The following is an 18,561-nucleotide window of genomic DNA, read 5'->3' on the forward strand; positions in this document are numbered from 1 at the left end:
GAATGTGGGAAAGCCTTTTTAAGAAGCCACACATTTGTGATACAGAATTCTTACCAAGGGGATAAAATGTATGAGAAAGCTGATCATCAAAAACCTTCAGCAGACATCTTACCTAATGATATTTATTCAGCATTCTCACTAAAATCTGAAACAAGATATTTGCTATAAGCTTGTCAACATGATACTTGAGCTCCTAGCCATTGCAGAAAAAAGAAATACTTTTAAAATAACCTTTTTATACTAGAATAGTTAATTAGAAGATATGTTGATATAAAATATTTATGAATAAACATAATAGTGAATTACAACACATATATATGTAGTTAAACATTTTGAAGGTTACAAAAGAACACCTGAAATTTTGAGAAAAATAACATTGTCTAAAAAAACATATATATATATAATTTCTCACAAATCTCTAAAGTACTTCCACTCAAAGTTTTGTTTTTTTTTTTTTTACCAGTTTTTAAGAATTTCACAAACTGATTGAAATTTTATATAGGAATGTAAAGGGCCACAAATAGGTGAAATATGTAAAAAAAAAAAGAGAAGATACACCATTAGATATCACATTTATTTAAAGCTGGTATCATTGTTTTTAAGCGATGTTCTTAATGAGTAGATCAGTGAAACAAGTTGAAGATTGGAGGAAGGAGATATGGAAATTTTGTGTATTATTGTGCTATTCAAATCACTGGAGAGAAAATGACCTATTCAATAAATGGAAGATTCATATTAACAAAAAATGTTAGCTCTCTACTTTTTATCATATACAAAAATAAAATCCAAACAGACTGAAGACTAGAACATAAAAAGCAAAATTCTATATGATGAAAATAAAATAGACTATATTTACTACTATAGAGTAACAGGATTTCTTTAAACATACATAAATGTGGAACATTCAGTTCTCTTTTGGTGCACTGGCTTCAGAGGCACCCACATATGTCACAGAGATACATATATCTTTATGTTAACTGGACATGGTTTGTATTCCTCTAAATAGAATACATACATTTTCATTAATAGAGGGATAGAGTGATACAATATGATTTTCTATGATAGAACATAATATTTAAAAATACAAATTTGACATATAATTACATGGATAGACTACATAATATTGACAGAAAAAGCAAAATGTACCATGAACATTGCTATAAATTTAATAAAACAATGCAAAGAACAGTACTGTGTGTTGATCATGGATACATATATGACATTGACTGCCTTTTAGGAAGTGAAGGCAGTTGTTATATTTATCAGCAATATTTCTTTAATAAAAGACAAAGCAAATATGACTAATAATGAATCTGGTTGTCAAAATTATGTTGTAGTTTTTTTTAATTATTATTTCTTGTCTGTATTTTCCTGTTTCTCTAAAATAAGAATGAAGTGGATAGAGAAAACCTGGACCTATATGGATTCTTATTTTTTATCAGATATAACATTTATAGAAAGTTATCTTTAATAATAATACATAAGCCAAACCTGAATTAAGATATTTTGCTTACCACCTGTTAATTAGCATATACAAATCAGAAGTACATAGCATCTGTTTGAAGAGAGCTTTAAATTTTTTTCATTTTTTATTTTAAACATGAGTTCCTATTTGAAACCAGTGAAGAAACAAATATTCAGTTGTTGGGATACATTTGGGGAAAAAAGATCACCTGCATTTGGGTTGGTTTCAAACTAGGGGAAAGACCACTCATGCATAATGTAAAATGTTAATGTCGTAACATATCAAGACAAGGATGGTTACTCATATTGGGACAGAAGAAGTTTCAAAGTATTTCAACAAATCTTTCTTTGGCTTCTGAATTTTTAAATGGGAATTCTAATTGTGGTTATTTTTATGTGTCAGGTAAGAGCTCAGTGAATGTGAAAGTTCACTTCCTCCTATACCACACCTGTTTTAGATTAATGCCTTTCAATTTTTTTCTAATTTTTTATTGGCAGATAATTGCTTTACAATATTGTGCTGGCTTCTGCCACAAATGAACTCAAATATTTATAGTACTGAAACGTCTTTCCTCTGAGTCAATTCAGTTCAGTCACTCAGTCATGTCCGACTCTTTACGACCCCATGGACTGCAGCACACCAGGCTTCCCTGTCCATCACCAACTCCTGGAGCTTGCTCAAACTCATGTCCATCAAGTTGGTGATGCCATCCAACCATCTCATCCTCTGTCATCCCCTTCTCCTGCCTTCAGTCTTCCCCAGCATCAGGGTCTTTTCCAGTGAGTCAGTTCTTCACATCAGGTGGACAAAGTATTGGTAGCTTTAGCATCAGTCCTTCAAATGAATATTCAGGACTGATTTCCTTTAGGATTGACTGGTTTGATCTTGCAGTCCAAGGGACTCTCAAGATTCTTCTCCAACACCACAGTTCAAAAGCATCAATTCTTCAGTACGCAGCTTTCTTTATAGTCCAACTCGCATCCATACATGACTACTGGAAAAACCACAGCTTTGGCTAGATGGGCCTTTGTTGGCAGAGTAATGTCTTTGCTTTTTAATATGCCATCTAGGTTGGTCATAGCTTTTCTTCCAAGAAGAAGAAATTTCATGGCTTTTAATTTCATGACTCCAGTCACCATCTGCAGTGACTTTGGAGCCCAAAATAATGTCTCTGAATAGTTCATATATTTTGTCTTTTTCTACTGGAACTTCCGAAAAGACTTTTATTTAGAAATTATTACAGATTTATATAAGTTGAAGAAATAATACCCTAAAGCAGGGGTCCCCAACCTTTGGGATCTAATACCTGATGATCTAAGGTGGAGAGGATACAATAATAGAAATAAAGTGTATGATAATGTAATGTGTTTGAATCATCCCCAAACCATCTTTCCCCACCACCCACCCCACCTCTGGCCCATGGAAAAATTGTCTTCCGTGAAACTAGTCTCTGGTGCCAAAAAGGTTGGGGACCACTGCCCTAGAGGACTTTTAGTGTGTACCCTATATCTGCATTCCCCTAATGTTAACATTTTACATGACCTATAGTCATATATATATATATATGTATATACACATATATATATGGTTACATATCAAATTTGACACTAATTTGATTCATAGACCTTATCAGATTTCACTGATTTTGCATGCATTTGTGTGTCTCTTGTTACATACAATTTTATCTAGTGTAAATTTTTGTAATGACCACTACACTCAAAATCTAGAACTTGAAACACCACAAATATCACTTATTCTATCCCTTTGTAGTCATACCTTCTTTCCTCCCCTTGCACCCCACTCCTAATCCCTGCCAAACACTATTCTCCATAATTTCACTATACCAGGAGTGTTCTATAAGTGAAATCACTGTATTACCTTTAATATTTATATTTACCTACCTAATTACTATGGAAACTTTTAAGGTTGGCTTTTTTCACTCAACATAATTCTTTTTAGATCAATTCCACTTGTTGCAGGTACAATAATTTGTTCTACTTTGGTCTACAGAGTTCTTAAGTACATTTCTTTGTGTTAACTTTTTAGTAGTTTAGAATTTCTAGGTATTACTTTATACATACATGACTTATCACAGTCTAGTTTCATTAACACTGAACCAGTTCAAAACCTTATTTCCCCCATTTCATTGTGTGTTATCATAAATATTTCCTCTATATTCCTTAAGAACTACATAAAATAGTGTAGCCATTTTTTATTAAACCATCTAACATAATTGGGAACTCAACATTAAATGTACCCATATGTATACTTTCTGTCCTTTCCTCACTCCTGATATTGAAGAACAATTCTTAGACCTCCTGACAAATTCTCAGTTTTCCATCATCTGAGCATGTCTTCCTTCTTTTCATTCATGAATATTTTTTGCTGGTACAGAGTTCTGGGTTGACAGTTTCTTCAGCACTTGAAAAATGTGCTACGTCCTTCTGAACGTCCTGTGTTCTGATAAAAAAAAAACATGTTATTTAAGTCACTGTTTCTCTGTAGGTATAGATCATTTCTCACACTGCTTTCAATTTTTGTTTTGTTTTTAGTTTTCTGAAGTTGGATTATCATGTGTCTTATAGATTTCTTTGGGTTTATCCTGTTTGGGATTTGCTCAGTTTCTTGAATATGGAGGCTTATATTTATTGCCAAATTTGAGGAGTTTTCTGCCATTATTTCTTTGCATTTCTCTTCAGACTCACACTCTCTCCTTTCCTTCTAGGACTCAGCATATTTTCCCTCTCTTTTGCTCATATTGGGTAATTTCTCTTGTTCCATCTTTAAGTTCACTGATGGTTTCCTCTGTCCTCTCCACTGTGTTCCTGAGCATATCCACCAAGTCTTATTTCTGCTACTGTATTTTTCGGTTAAAATATTTCATTTTGTTCTTTATACCCTCCCTTTGCTAAGATTTCCTACTTTTTTTTCATCTCTTTCAAGTGTGTTCACAATTTGTTCACTGAAGCATTTCTATGATTGCTGTTTTAAATTTGTCGGGTAACTTAAATGCTGCAGTTCAAAAGGTGGCAACATGTTCTTTCAGCTAACACCATAACTAGACAAATTGATGAAATAGCAGAGGATACTGAGGTGCAGCTCTTAGGATTAATGAGTCACTGTGGTACACAATTCAGGTTGACTAGTCTACCAATGTTGACAACAGGCAAAAATACTTGCCTTTGTGAGATATATTTGTCAGGAGGAAGTGTCATGTTATTCAGTTGCTCAGTCGTGTCTGACTCTTTGTGACCCCATGGACTGCAGCATGCCATGCTTCCTGTACTTCACCATCTCCTGGAGCTTGCTCAAACTCATGTCCACTGAGTCTGTGATGCCATTCAACCATCTCGTCTGTTGTCCCCTTTTTCTCCTGACTTCAATCTTTCCCAGCATCAGGGTTTTTTCTAAAGAGCTGGCTCTTTGCATCAGGTGGCCAAAGTATTGGAGCTTCAGCATCAGTCCTTCCAATGAATATTCAGGATTGACTGGTTTGATTTCCTTGCAGTCCAAGGGACTCTCAAGAGTCTTCTCCAACACAACAGTTGAAAAGCATCAATTCTTCGGCGCTCAGCCTTCTCTATGGTCCAACTCTCACATCCATACATAACAACCAGAAAAACCATAGCTTTGACTATATGGACCTTTGTTGGCAAAGTAATGTCTCTGCTTTTTAATATGCTGTCTAGGGTGGTCATAGCTTTTCTTCCAAGGAGCAAGTGTCTTAATTTCATGGCTGCAGTCACCATCTGCAGTGATTTTGAAGCCCAAGAAAATAAAGTCTCACTGTTTCCCCATCTGTTTGCCATCAAGTGATGGGACCAGATGCCATGATTTTCATTTTTTGAATGTTGAGTTTTAAGCCAGCTTTTTCACTCTCCTCTTTCACCTTCATCAAGAAGCTCTTTAGTTCCTCTTCACTTTCTGCCATAAGGATAGCATATCTGCATATCTGAGGTTATTGATATTTCTCCTGGTGATCTTGATTCCAGCTTGTGCTTCATCCAGCCCAGTATTTCACATGAATATAATCAATCTGATTTCCATATTAACCATCTGGTGATATCCCTGCATAGAGTTGTCTCGTGTTTTTGGAAAAGGATGTTTGCTATAACCAGTGCATTCTCTTGACAAAATTCTTTGTTAGCCTTTGCCCTGCTTCATTTTGTACTCTAAGGCCAAACTTTCCTGTTACTCCAGGCATCTCTTGACTTCTTACTTCTGCATTTCAGTCCCCTGTGATGAAAAGGACATCATTTTTTTGGTGTTAGTTCTAGAAGGTCTTGTCGGTCTTCATAGAACCATTCAACTTCAGCTTCCTCGGCATTAGTGGTTGGGGCACAGACTTGGATTACTGTGATACTGAATGTTTTGTCTTGGAAATGAACAGAGATCATTCTGTCGTTTTTGAGACTGCACCCAAGTACTGCATTTAGGACTCCTCTGTTGACTATGAGGGCTACGCCATTTCTTCTAAGAGGTTCTTGCCCACAGTAGCAGATACAATGGTCATCTGAATTAAATTCACCTATTCCAGTCCATTTTAGTTCACGGATTCTTCTAAAATGTCAATGTTTACTCTTGCCATCTCCTGTTTGACCACTTCCAATTTACCTTGATTCATGGACCTAACATTCCAGGTTCCAGGAAGTGAATGAGGATATGTTATGTGCACTTTTGTTGCCAATCAACACCCCAGCCACAGAACTATTCAAGTCTTTGAATGATTACATATCAGGAAAACTGAACTGGTTATTTTGTGTTGGTATACATATGGACAGAACTGCTGCCGTGACTGAACAACTTTCTGGTTTCGCTAGTTAGGCCAAAAAGGTCACTTCTGAAAGTTAATCTATGCACTGTGTCATCCATAAGAAATGCTGGATAGCCAAAAAATGTCACCTGAACCTAAAAACATTTTACAGGATGTGATAAAAATTAACCACATTAAAGTACATGCCCTTAACTCACATCTGTTCTCGCAGCTCTCTGAGGAGATGGATGCAAAACACACATATTTTATACACAGAAATGAGATGGCTTTCTAAAGGTTGATCACTGGCCAGAGTTCTTGAGTTACAAGAGCTGCTCCAGAGATTTCTTTTAGAAAAACAGTCATCACTGGCAGCACATTTCATTGACACAGAATGGGTGGCAAAACTTCTTGTGTAACATATTCAACAAACTCAATCTGTCACTTCAGAGGAGAATGACAACTGCATTCAAGTTGGCAGATAAAGTGGTTGCATTCAAAAACTGGAATTATGGAGGCAACTAGTGAATAGGGGAATTTTTAACATTTCAAACATTAACAGAGATTTTAAGAGAGACTGAGAAGAGCGTCTTCCTTCTCCCAGTCAGTGCATGATCACCTATCTCAGCTTTTGAAAGAGTTTGAGCAGCATTACTTCCCAGCCAAAAAAAGATTCCCGAACTGTGAAGGGATGGATCCATGACCCACTTACGAATAAGCCAGGTGAATCAACACTGTCCATTGCTAGAAGAGGATCAACTGCCTGCAATCGCAAATGATGGTGCCCTTAAAAGTATGTTTCTGACAACTTCAAATCTCCTTATGTTCTGGATTAAAGTCAAGGGAAAATATTCTGAGATTGCCACAAAAGCAAAGAAAAGCCTGCTTCCATTTCCAACATCCTCTTTGTGAAGCAAGAGTTTTCTGTAGTGACAGCAACCAAAACAAGATTATAGAGTAGACTGGTCATAAGCATCACATTTCAGGTGTCAATGACTCTGAACACCCCCAGATGGGACTGCCTAGTTGCAGGAAAACAAGCTCAGGGCTCCCACGAATTCTACATTATGCTGAGATGTTTAACTATTTCATTATATATCACAATGTAATAACAGTAATAAGGTGCACAATAAATCTAATGCTCTTGAATCATCCTGAAGCCATCCCTCCCCACACAGCTCCATGGAAAAATTATCTTCCATGAAACAGGTCCCTGGTGCCAGAAAGGCTGGGGACTGCTGATCTACACTATCAACTAGAATATGCTACTAAACTATACAAATCAAAATGAAAAAAGTAGATACCCAAGAAAAAGATATGAAGTCATTTTGCAGAAAGGAAAAATCAAATATTTTATGTGAAAGTCAATGATATTCAAACTCCAGTAGTCAGATAAATCAAGATACCAATTTATACATAGCTGATTGTGAAAATTAGAAAGCTAGATAATGCCAAGTGTTGGTAGTAGTGTGGAGAAAGAGGAATTGTTATACACTACTAACAGGAATATACATAGTGGAGAGTTTTTGGTCAAATTAGGTACAAGTGAACCCTATGATACAGTAATCTCATTCTCTGGGGTATACATCCCAGAGAAAATTTCACATTTCCATAAGAGATATATATAAGAATTTTAATCATAGTCTTGTTTGTTATGGTGTTGGAGGAGTGAAGTTTGTTGGTGGGATTAGAGGCAACCTAGTATCCTTCACTCAGGGAATGGCCAAATAAAATCAGTTGAATATTATGGAGCAGGACAAACAAAAGGACTAGATATGGTTTTTGCTGAGTGAAAAAAGTTTTAATAAGTCTGTTGTGCCATATTGTTTATGTAAATTAAAAGAAACAAAAAACAGTAACATTTGTGTTTTATTTTGTTAGAAGGAGACACTTAAAGACATGGTGAGTTTGAAGGGATTCGAGATAAGGATAAAAGGAAGCTATGTAAAAAGTTACATTAAATAATAATAAAAATTACATTTGTGTATTTTTAATACTACAAACAGCATATGTAATTTCAAAAAATTATTTTAAATGGAAAAGGTTAGATATATGTTTTTAAGGCAATAGAAGGCTTTGGGAGAGCAAACAAAAGTACCTGACGTAGCTCTGAGGAGGGCATGAAGCCTTCTCTGAATAGATAGATTAAATAAACCCCATTTTAACTGGGAATACAGTAACAGATATTTTAATTTGAGGTAAAGGGAAGTGGCATAGAAGTGGCAGAATGAGTGGAGTTTATGCATACTGCAAGAAAATTATATAGAGTCCAAAGATAACTTTACATAATCAGAGGCCAGATGATGAAGCATTTTGTACAGAAAAGGTTAGGTTTTATCCAGTGGATAAAGGGAAATAATAATAGATGTAAGCTGGAAAGTGACTGATGTGGACAGATTTTGGCACCATAAAGTAGAAGTGCTGCTGTAAAATGCCATTAAGAAAAAAAATGGTGTAAGTAGCTTTGGAACTGGGTGATAGGTAGAGGCTGGAAGAGTTATGAGGTTCATGTATGAAAAAGCCTAGTTTGCATTGATGGGACTGTTGGTAGAAATGGGTGCATGCATATGTGGTAGAAATACAATCATTAAAGGTGATTCTGGTGAGTTCTATGAACATATTGTTGGAAACTGGAACAAAGGAAATTAACAGAAAATGACAAAGAACTTGGCAGGACTGCTCTCATGCTTTGTGGAAATCAGTGACAACCTTATATTAGGTAAGGAGATTTTTAAACAAAGTGTTGAAGGTGTAGCCTAATTTCTTCTTAAGGTTTATTATAAAATGTAAGAGGACAGGGAGATAAAGGAATTGTTGAGCAGAAAAGAACCAGATTCTGAACATTTAGAAAATTCTCAGTCTATCCACATTGCAAAAAAAGAGAAAATGAGTTCTGGAGGCAACACCAGGTGTGTAGCTGGACACTTTATAAAGAGTTTACCAGTGGATTTAATCAGCCATCTCAGTTGGAGCCAGGAACAGATGGGATTATAACAACAGAAAAACTGCCAGCTGGAACTAAAGGGAACAGAGAAAATGGGGAAGAATGAATAAAGTCTGTTTTACTTCTAAGATTTCACAGGACAGACAGGTCAATCAAGCTATCTGAACTTGGACATGTGCAATCCTTCAAGTAAAAGGAGGGACTGAGGATCTAGTTTAAAATGGCAACATAGAGGAATCCTGAACTCATCACTTCCTCCTGCAGACACAATGCATCCACAGCTACAAACAGAACAATTTCCTCTAAAAGAAACCCCAAACCAGAGGAGGAACTCCCATATATTTGGCAAACAAGGAAAAAACCCACATCAAAACAGGTAGAAGAGGCCGAGAGACAATTTCACCATAAACCCCACCCTTGGCACAGCGACCTACAACTGGTAGGAAATTTCACAACTCTGAGCTTCTCCCTGAGGAGCAAAGGATTTGAACTTCACATCCTGCATCCCAGCTCTGAGCTTCTCCCTGAGGAGCAAAGGATTTGAACTTCACATCCGGCATCCTAACTTTTAAGACCTGCATCTAAGATGAGGCCCTCAAACCCTCAGCTTTGAAAGTCAATGAATGGGATTTGCATTCATGAGACCTAAACTGAGAAAAAATTCTTAAAGGGCTCCTACAGACCCACCTCACTACCTCCCAGGGCCCAGCACAGAGGGAGCCTAATTGAGACAGCAGTGAAAGGGGCAGGACACAAATTCCAGATAATGAGGAAGGGGCACAGCTGTTTGGATGCAATAAAGACTGGCTGGAAGTGACTGAAATCAAGGTGACTTTGAGAACAGTCCAGTCATTGACCTTCCCTCATTATACCTTCACTGTAATACTAAAAATTACTCCCTCTTGCACAAACTCTAAGTTGGACCATAAAAGACCAAAAAAGTGGAAAGTGGTCCAATTCCTGGGAAATCCTCACCTTACATCAAAATAACAATGTTCCTCCCGCTCATTAGCCTATGAAATTCCTTAACCTATAAAAACCTACAGCCTGTCAACAGCCATATCACCCTGAACACACCCAATCCTGTCTGATCTTGGAAGCTAAGCACGGTCAGACCTGGTTAGTACTTGGATGGGAAACCTACTACCCCATGCCCCAGGGCCACTATCACTTAAGACGGTCTGCATTCTGTCTATGGGAGGTGTGGAGGTGTAGCTCTCTAAATTAACTGGTTTTCCCTTTACTCTGGGCTCACTCTTGAATTCTTTCCTGCATGAAGCCAAGGACCCTCAAATTCGCAGTCTGTCCTAAGGACTCCTGCAGGTCCCAGGATGGTGATATTTCCCTCCTACAACATAATGAGTATCCAACTTTCAATGAAAGAAGCCAATCTGCAAAGCTTAAGCCTGAGGAGCAGGTACCTAATTTAACACGTCCGCAGTGCTTACCGAAATACTCTCCAAATGACCAGCAGGGCTTATGTTCCTAGGTCTCAGAGGGCTGTAATAAACGGAGAGGCTTTTTTTTAAACCAGCTACCCGCCCCCCAACCCTTGTAGCTCAATCGGTAAAGAATCTGCCTGCAGTGCAGGAGACCGGGTTTGATCCCTGGGTTTGGAAAATGCCCTGGAGAAGGAAATGGCAACCCACTCCAGTATCCTTGCCTGGAAAATCTCATGGACAGAGGAGCCTGGTGGGCTACAGTCCATGGAGTCGCAAAGAGTCGGGCATGACTGAGCAACTAATGCACACACACACACACACCCATTCCAGGGCACAGTGGAGAGGTAGCAGACTGAGATGCCCAGTCTTTCTGTGAAAGAGGCCTGTTAGCTTATCTTTACAGCTGCAGCCTGAGGGCCCAGTTGTTTTTTGTTTTGCTGAACCATACACCCTGTGGGATCTTAGCTCCTTGCGTGCATGCTAAGTCGCTTCAGTCATGTCTGACTCTTTGTAACCCCGTGGACTGTAGCCCACAAGGCTCCTCTGTCCATGGGATTCTCTACGCAAGAATGCCGGAGTGGGTTGCCATGCCCTTCTCCAGGGGATCTTCCTGACCCAGGGATTCAGCCTGTGTCTCCTGTAGCGGCTGCATCACAGGCAGATTCTTTACCGTTGAGCCACCAGGGAAGCCCCAACTCCCTGGCCAGGGATCAAATCCAAACCCAGTCCCACCACAATGAAAGCACCAAGTCCTAACCACTGGAACCCCAGGGAATCCCCCCAGCTTCTAATTAAACACATATATGTTTAGGGCAACTGTAATCCTCTCCAGAGACCTGGGAGGCAGGCACTAACTTTATGCTCTCCCTTAGTCTCCCTTCAGGTAGCCCAAATCTCCCAGAATGGAACTTGTGCACACATTTGGTGCCCTGATTCTTGATGGCTACAGGGTACACCCCCTGATCACCTGGCTCTTGTGGCCAGCAGGGTTTAAGTTTGCTGATCCCACTGGACTATAACAAACAGAGAAAAGTAACCAAGCAAGACCCTATAAAGCCTTCCCAGGATAGACCTCTACCTATGTCCTCTGCCTGCCTTCTGTCTGTAGAACAAGCTTAGTCAAAGAATAAATTTAATCAAAGAAGTGAAAATGATCCTGAATACACCCATCTGTGGAAACATCTGGCAGTCTGTTTTAGGTCAACATTTTGGTGGCCTGTGTGGGGACTAAAGACCACCCCCCCACAAAGACTACAGGGCTGGTGTATCTTATCCCCTGTTTTTTGTCCTGAATTTCTTCCAGTCAATTGCCAGTGACTTAATCCTGGTAGAACAGGATGGTGGGCAACAATGTTTCACAGTACACGTTTTTATAAGATCTTTAAAAATGTTTATACTTTTCTCCTGATGCTGGGAAAGATTGAGGGCGGGAGGAGAAGGGGGGCAACAGAGGACGAGATGGTTGGATGGCATTACCAATCTGATGGACATGAGTTTGAGCAAACTCTGGGAGACAGTGAAGGACAGGGAAGCTCGGTGTGCTGCAGTCCACGGGGTTGCAAAGAGTTGGACACAACTTAGCAGCTGAACAACAACAACACACACTTCTCCATAAATACTACTTAAAAACAATTTCTGGAGTAGTCTGATTTATTGCTGTGTATATCATCTAATATTTTCCCTAGTGATACTACTTATTTTAAGTGATTTATTTCAAAAACAGGAAAATTATGTCAAGAGAATAAGAAGGCAAGCTGCACATCAGAAATATTTGCAAAAAATATATCTGGTAAGGGAGTTATCCAAAATATACAAACAACTCTTAAAAATCAAAGTAAGAAAACCACCTCTTTTTAAAAAGACAAAAAGACCTGAATAGACACCTCACCAAAAAAGACAACAGATGGTAAATAAGCACATGAAAAGTTGCTCCATATCGTATGTCATCAGGGAGGTGCAAATTAAAACAAGATACCACTACACACCTATTAGGATAGCTAAAAATCTAGAACACTGACAAGGATAAGCAACACCATTCATTGCTGATGGAAACGCAAAATGAAACAGCCTCTTCAGAAGCTAGTTCAACAATTTCTTACAAAACTAAATATGCTCTTACCATTGATTCAGCAATCACTCCTTGGTATTTACCCAAATGAGCTGAAAACTTATGTCCATACATGGATGTTAATAGCAGCTTTATTCACAATTGCCAAAATTTGGAAGCAACCAAGATGACCTTCATAAGGGGATAAACAAAACTGTGGTATTTTCAGACAGTGGAATACTATTCAGTGCTAAGAAGAAATGAGCTATCGTGCCATGAAAAGACAAGGAGGAAAATTTAAATGAAGGGAAGTGAAAAAAGCCAGTCTAAAAAAGAAAAGCCATAAACTGTATGACTCCAATCATATGCCATTCTGGAAAAGGCAAAACTCTGAAGACACTAAAAAGATCAGTGGTTTCCAGGGATGAGGGATGGGGACAGAATGAATAGGTGGATCACAGAGAATTTTTAGGGTAGTGAAAGTATTCTGTATGATTATACAACAATGGATAAATATATTGTACAATACAAAGAGTGATCCCTAATGTAAACGACTGACTTTGGGTGATTATAATGTGTCAATGTAAGTTTATCAACGGTGACAAATGTACCACTCTGGTGGGTAATGTTGGCAGTGGGGAAGGCTATGCATGTGTCGGGGGTAAGGGGTATATGACAAACCTCTGTACCTTCCTCTTAATTTTCCTGTAAACCTAAACCTTCTCTAAAAGTCTTTTAAAAAGAAAATTATCTACCTATGCCTTTAAAAAATGTTTTTATTATGAAAATTTTCAAATATACAAAGGAGAGCAAGCACATACTCATCACCTATGTTTAATGATTGTTTACAGAGTGCCATATTTGATTTATGTATACTTTGCTAACTACTGTAAATTAGATATGGGGACTTCCCTGGTGGTCCACTGCCTAAGACTCTGTGCTTCCAAAACACTCCCCCCCGCACCCCCACCATATCCCTTCGGTCCCTGGTCAGGGAACTAGATCCCGCGTGCCACAACTAGAGTTTGCACGTCAGCAGCTAAGACCAGGTGCAGCCAAATACATACATAAAAATTAAAATTAGAAAAAAAGTGGAAAGGAATGAGCTCCATTTGGAGAAGTGAGGAAGGTGAGGGGGAGAGGAGGATGGGGGTGAGACAGGGAGAAAAGGGTCAGGCTCCAGAGGTGGGAGGATCTTCCTAGGAGAGGAGGGCTCAGGTGATGCTTGTCCAAGGGGAACCAACAAGCCAAGGAGCTACTGGTTCATGTTATTGGTTCATGTTAATTTTGGTAATGTATTGCATTATAAGGAGGCTCAGAGTTGAGTGATCAACTTTGACAGGCTCATATTCCCTGTTATCGCTGTTTGTCTCAGGCCAAGCAGAGCAGGAGATAAAAACTTGTCAGGGCTGCAGAACCAATGAGAATGTCTTCTTGGATGAGGCAGAGTTTACATCCCAAATAGGAAGGAAACCCGTGAGGAAACACTATGCCAGGGCAACCCATGACACAGTTACAGTCGTTCATGGGTATGGACATCTGGGGGTGGTGGTGGAGGGGGACTTTCAGCACCAGGTCTCACCAGTCTTTACCCCAGAGGCCACCTGAGGAAAGGCAATGGCTTCCTCTGGCCAACACCCATTATATGCTCAACTTTTCTAGAATTAGGGCTATTCAGTGTATATCTTGGGACCAGAATAAGCTAAATAATTGGATGGATGGGAAGGAAAGGATTTTTTTCCCCTTGATAACAGAGAGAAGAAGGGGCTACCAAAAGGGACCAAGAAGAAGTGGTGCAGATCATGGTGCTTCCCAACCTTTATCAGGGCAAGAACAGAAAATGGTAATATATGTATGGTATACTGGACTTGTATAAGTTAGGGTGGAGATTAAGCTGATATAATAACGACCCCAAGATACTATGATCTGAATATCATACATTTATTTCGCCCTCATATAAGAGTCTAGGGGTGAGCAGTCCAGGACTGGTGAGATAGCTCTGTCTTCCTGAACAAGCAGTTTCCATCTTTGGGGCAAAGGTGAATATTAAAATTCTCAGTATCTGAGGACAGTTTTTATAAAACTTGGTTCTAACTTAGAATTTTGCTTAAAAGGAAGAGAATATACTTACATTAATGGCCCCTACTGTGTGCCAAAAGGAAGTATTAAGAAAGGTAAGTAGGCATCTTCATAATTATAAGGTTGCCGAGGTGTAGTGTTCAGAGATCTACAGGGTTAAAGTGTTGCAGAGAGTTACTCAATGCAGTGTGTAACCTGAATCCATCCAAGATGGCTGTACCCAATTTTGACATCATTTTATGGTTATAGAGGCATTAGAAAATGAACCAAAGAACCACAGTGTATCTTATACTTTGGTAAACCATGTTTTATGGATAACTTTTCCCAAAATACTGATAAATTTCAATATTTTGAATACATCAGTGTTAATTTTGAGTTGCCAGAGGTAACCTAACCAACTCCCATTATGTTTTGGTACTAAGGGATATACCTTTCAATAAAGTTACTGAAATGCAAAAAAATAAAAATAAAATAAAATAAAATTCTCAGTATCTCCCACATAATAGGGTAGAGGAAGGGCAGAGGAAGCAGGCACAGAAATACTACTCATCCCTTTTGCTCACATCTCATTGGTTGGGTAAAATAGACTTCATAAAAATAAAAACTTTTAAAAAACCCTTTTGTGCATCAAAAGCCATTATCAAGAAAGTGAGGGGCTTCACTGCTGGTCCAGTGGTTAAGAATACATCTTCCAATGCTGGGGGTGCAGGTTCCATCCTTGCTGGGGGAACTAAGATCCCACATGATGTGGGGCAATTAAACCTGCGTGCCTCAACTAGAGTCCAGGTGATCCGCATGAGACAATGAAGATACTGAATGTCTCAGCTAAGACTCAAGTCAACCAAATTTTTTTTTTTAAAGCCTTCTTCAGTTGCACAATATAAAATGTCAACCTGGTCACCGAGCTCTTCATCTTTTTCTCCTTAGAATTTACTCTCTTACATGGTATAATACTGCCTTATTTTTTTTAAATGTCTTATCTTCTTCACTAGAAATTAGCTCTATGAAGGCAAGGATTTCTGTCTGTTTAATTCTGTTAAACACACAAAACTGTTATTTCTAAAGCCTGGATCAGAACAAAGTCTGGCACGCAGTAGGCACTTGATACAAAAATTTTAAATCACACACACACACATAAACACAAACACAAATCTTCTGCTTAATCAAGAGCAAATAAAGGAAATCTTATACATGATAAGCAAAAATTGCATAAACTATAACAGAGCAGAGATTTTCAGCACAAAAACCAGATTAAAAAGGAAATCCAAAAGTTCATTGCCACTGATCACACTCAACCAAGTGGAAAAGGTTTAATCAGTGTGCCCTAAATGAATTAGTTCATGTCCTAAAGACAATTAACAGCCACTCAAACTCTCATCTTCTTAGGATAGGAAATCTCTAGATGGTCCTAACATCTACAAACTACTAGTAAGGCATGAGTTTTTAATAAAGATCAAGCCAATATATCACAATAAGACAATGGGTTGTATAGTTTCAGATAAACAAAATTTAGTACCTCATTTATGAGGAACAATATCAGAGTGTAAAGTAAAAACACCTGTGCTACAGGCACGGGTGTAAAAGATTTTATCAGCATTGCAAGTGAAGTTTAAACTGGACTTCCCTGGTGGTCCAGTGGCTAAGATGACACACTCTCAATGCAGGGCACCAGGTTCAATCCCTGGTCAGGGAACTAGATCCCACAAGCTGCAACTAAGGATTTGTATGCCACAATGAAGACTGAAGATCCCGCATGCTGCAACTAAGACCTAGCTCAGCCAAAGAAATATTATAAACAACAATAAGTGAAGTTTAACTGTAAAAACAGAATCACTGGCTTGGATTGATATCAGCTTGGAGGAAGAAATCAGGTACCATACTTAGATAAAAAATCAGCGAATTCATCACTGGTCTGAGTAATTTTTTTTTTTCTTTAGGCCTAAGTGTAGAGTAACCCTGGGGAGCTTTTTTGGAATAAGTTATAACTTAGTCCTTGAAAAGTATTAAAATAAATATTCCTATATCTCCAGAAAATGAGAATAATTATTGTAAGCCAAATATTATTATATTTTAGATTAGATATAATGCAAGTTTGAGTGTTTTAAAACCATTATATTTGTTTGTGTTCAAGGTTTGAAGTATTCAATCATACTAAATCTCTTAAGTTGTTCAGAGGGAATTTGTCTTGTTCAGATGGTAAAGAGAGACTTGAGTGGGAGACTTGAGTCCGATTCCTGGGTCAGGAAGATCCCCTGGAAAAGAAAATGGCAACCCACTCCAGTATCCTTGCCTGGAAAATCCTATGGACAGGGGAGCCTGGTGGGCTACAGTCCATAGGGTCGCAAAGAATCGGACATGACTGAGCGACTTCACTTTCACTTTAAGAAAAATAATTTTTAAATTTTTATTATATATAAGTATTATATATAATTATATATAATATATAAAGCAGAAATAGATTATAATTATATATATATTATAATCTATTTCTGCTTTATTGACTATGCCAAAGCCTTTGACTGTATGGATCACAATAAACTGTGGAAAATTCTGAAAGAGTTGGGAATACCAGACCATCTTGCCTGTCTCTTGAGAAACCTGTATGCAGATCAGGAAGCAACAGTTAGAACTGGACATGGAACAAAAGACTGGTTCCAAATAGGAAAAGGAATACATCAAGGCTGTATATTGTCACCCTGCTTATTTAACTTACATGCAGAGTTCATCATGAGAAACGCTGGGCTGGAGGAAGCACAAGCTGGAATCAAGATTGCCAGGAGAAATATCAATAACCTCAGATATGCAGATGACACCAACCCTATGGCAGAAAGTGAAGAGAAACTAAAGAGCCTCTTGATGAAAGTGAAAGAGGAGAGTGAAAAAGTTGGCTTAAAGCTCAACATTCAGGAAACTAAGATCATGGCATCCGGTCCCATCACTTCATGGCAATTAGATGGGGAAACAGTGAGAGACTTTATTTTTCTGGGCTCCAAAATCACTGCGGATGGTGATTGCAGCCATGAAATTAAAAGACGCTTGCTCCTTGGAAGGAAAGTTATGACCAACCTAGAACAGCATATTAAAAAGAAGAGACATTACTTTGCCAACAAAGGTCTGTCTAGTCAAGGCTATGGTTTTTCTAGTAGTCAGTATGAATGTGAGAGTTGGACCATAAAGAAAGCTGAGAGCCAAAGAATTGATGCTTTTCAACTGTGGTGGTGGAGAAGACTCTTGAGAGTCCCTTGGACTGCAAGGAGATCCAACCAGTCCATCCTAAAGGAGATCAGTCCTGGGGGTTCATTGAAGGGACTGATGTTGAAGCTGAAACTCCAATACTTTGGCCACCTGATGCAAAGAGCTGACATTTGAAAAGACCCTGATGCTGGGAAAGATTGAGGGCAGGAGGAGAAAGAGAGGATGAGATGGTTAGATGGTATCACCAACACAATGGACATGGGTTTGGGTGGACTCTGGGAGTTGGTGATGGCAGGGAGGCCTGGTGTGCTATGGTTCATGGGGTCGCAAAGAGTTGGACACGACTGAGCGACTAAACTGAACCGAACTGATTATATAATTTGACTATTAAATTATTGCATTAATAGTTGTTTCACTCCATGCACATACATACACATGTGAATCTCTTACTTCTTCATAATTCATTTTCCTGATCTATTTTTATAGATCTCTCCAGACAATGCCCAAGATTCTAACTGGTTCTAACTGTTCAAAGTGGCAAGGTCTCCATATCAAAGTTTACCTTCATATATCCACTCAGATAAAACAGGAATATATTCCCCACACCTTTCTGTTCCTCGTTACTCTAAATAGAAA

Source organism: Odocoileus virginianus, chromosome 20 (genome assembly GCF_023699985.2).
Source record: "Odocoileus virginianus isolate 20LAN1187 ecotype Illinois chromosome 20, Ovbor_1.2, whole genome shotgun sequence".
In the NCBI taxonomy this organism is placed as follows: domain Eukaryota; kingdom Metazoa; phylum Chordata; class Mammalia; order Artiodactyla; family Cervidae; genus Odocoileus; species Odocoileus virginianus.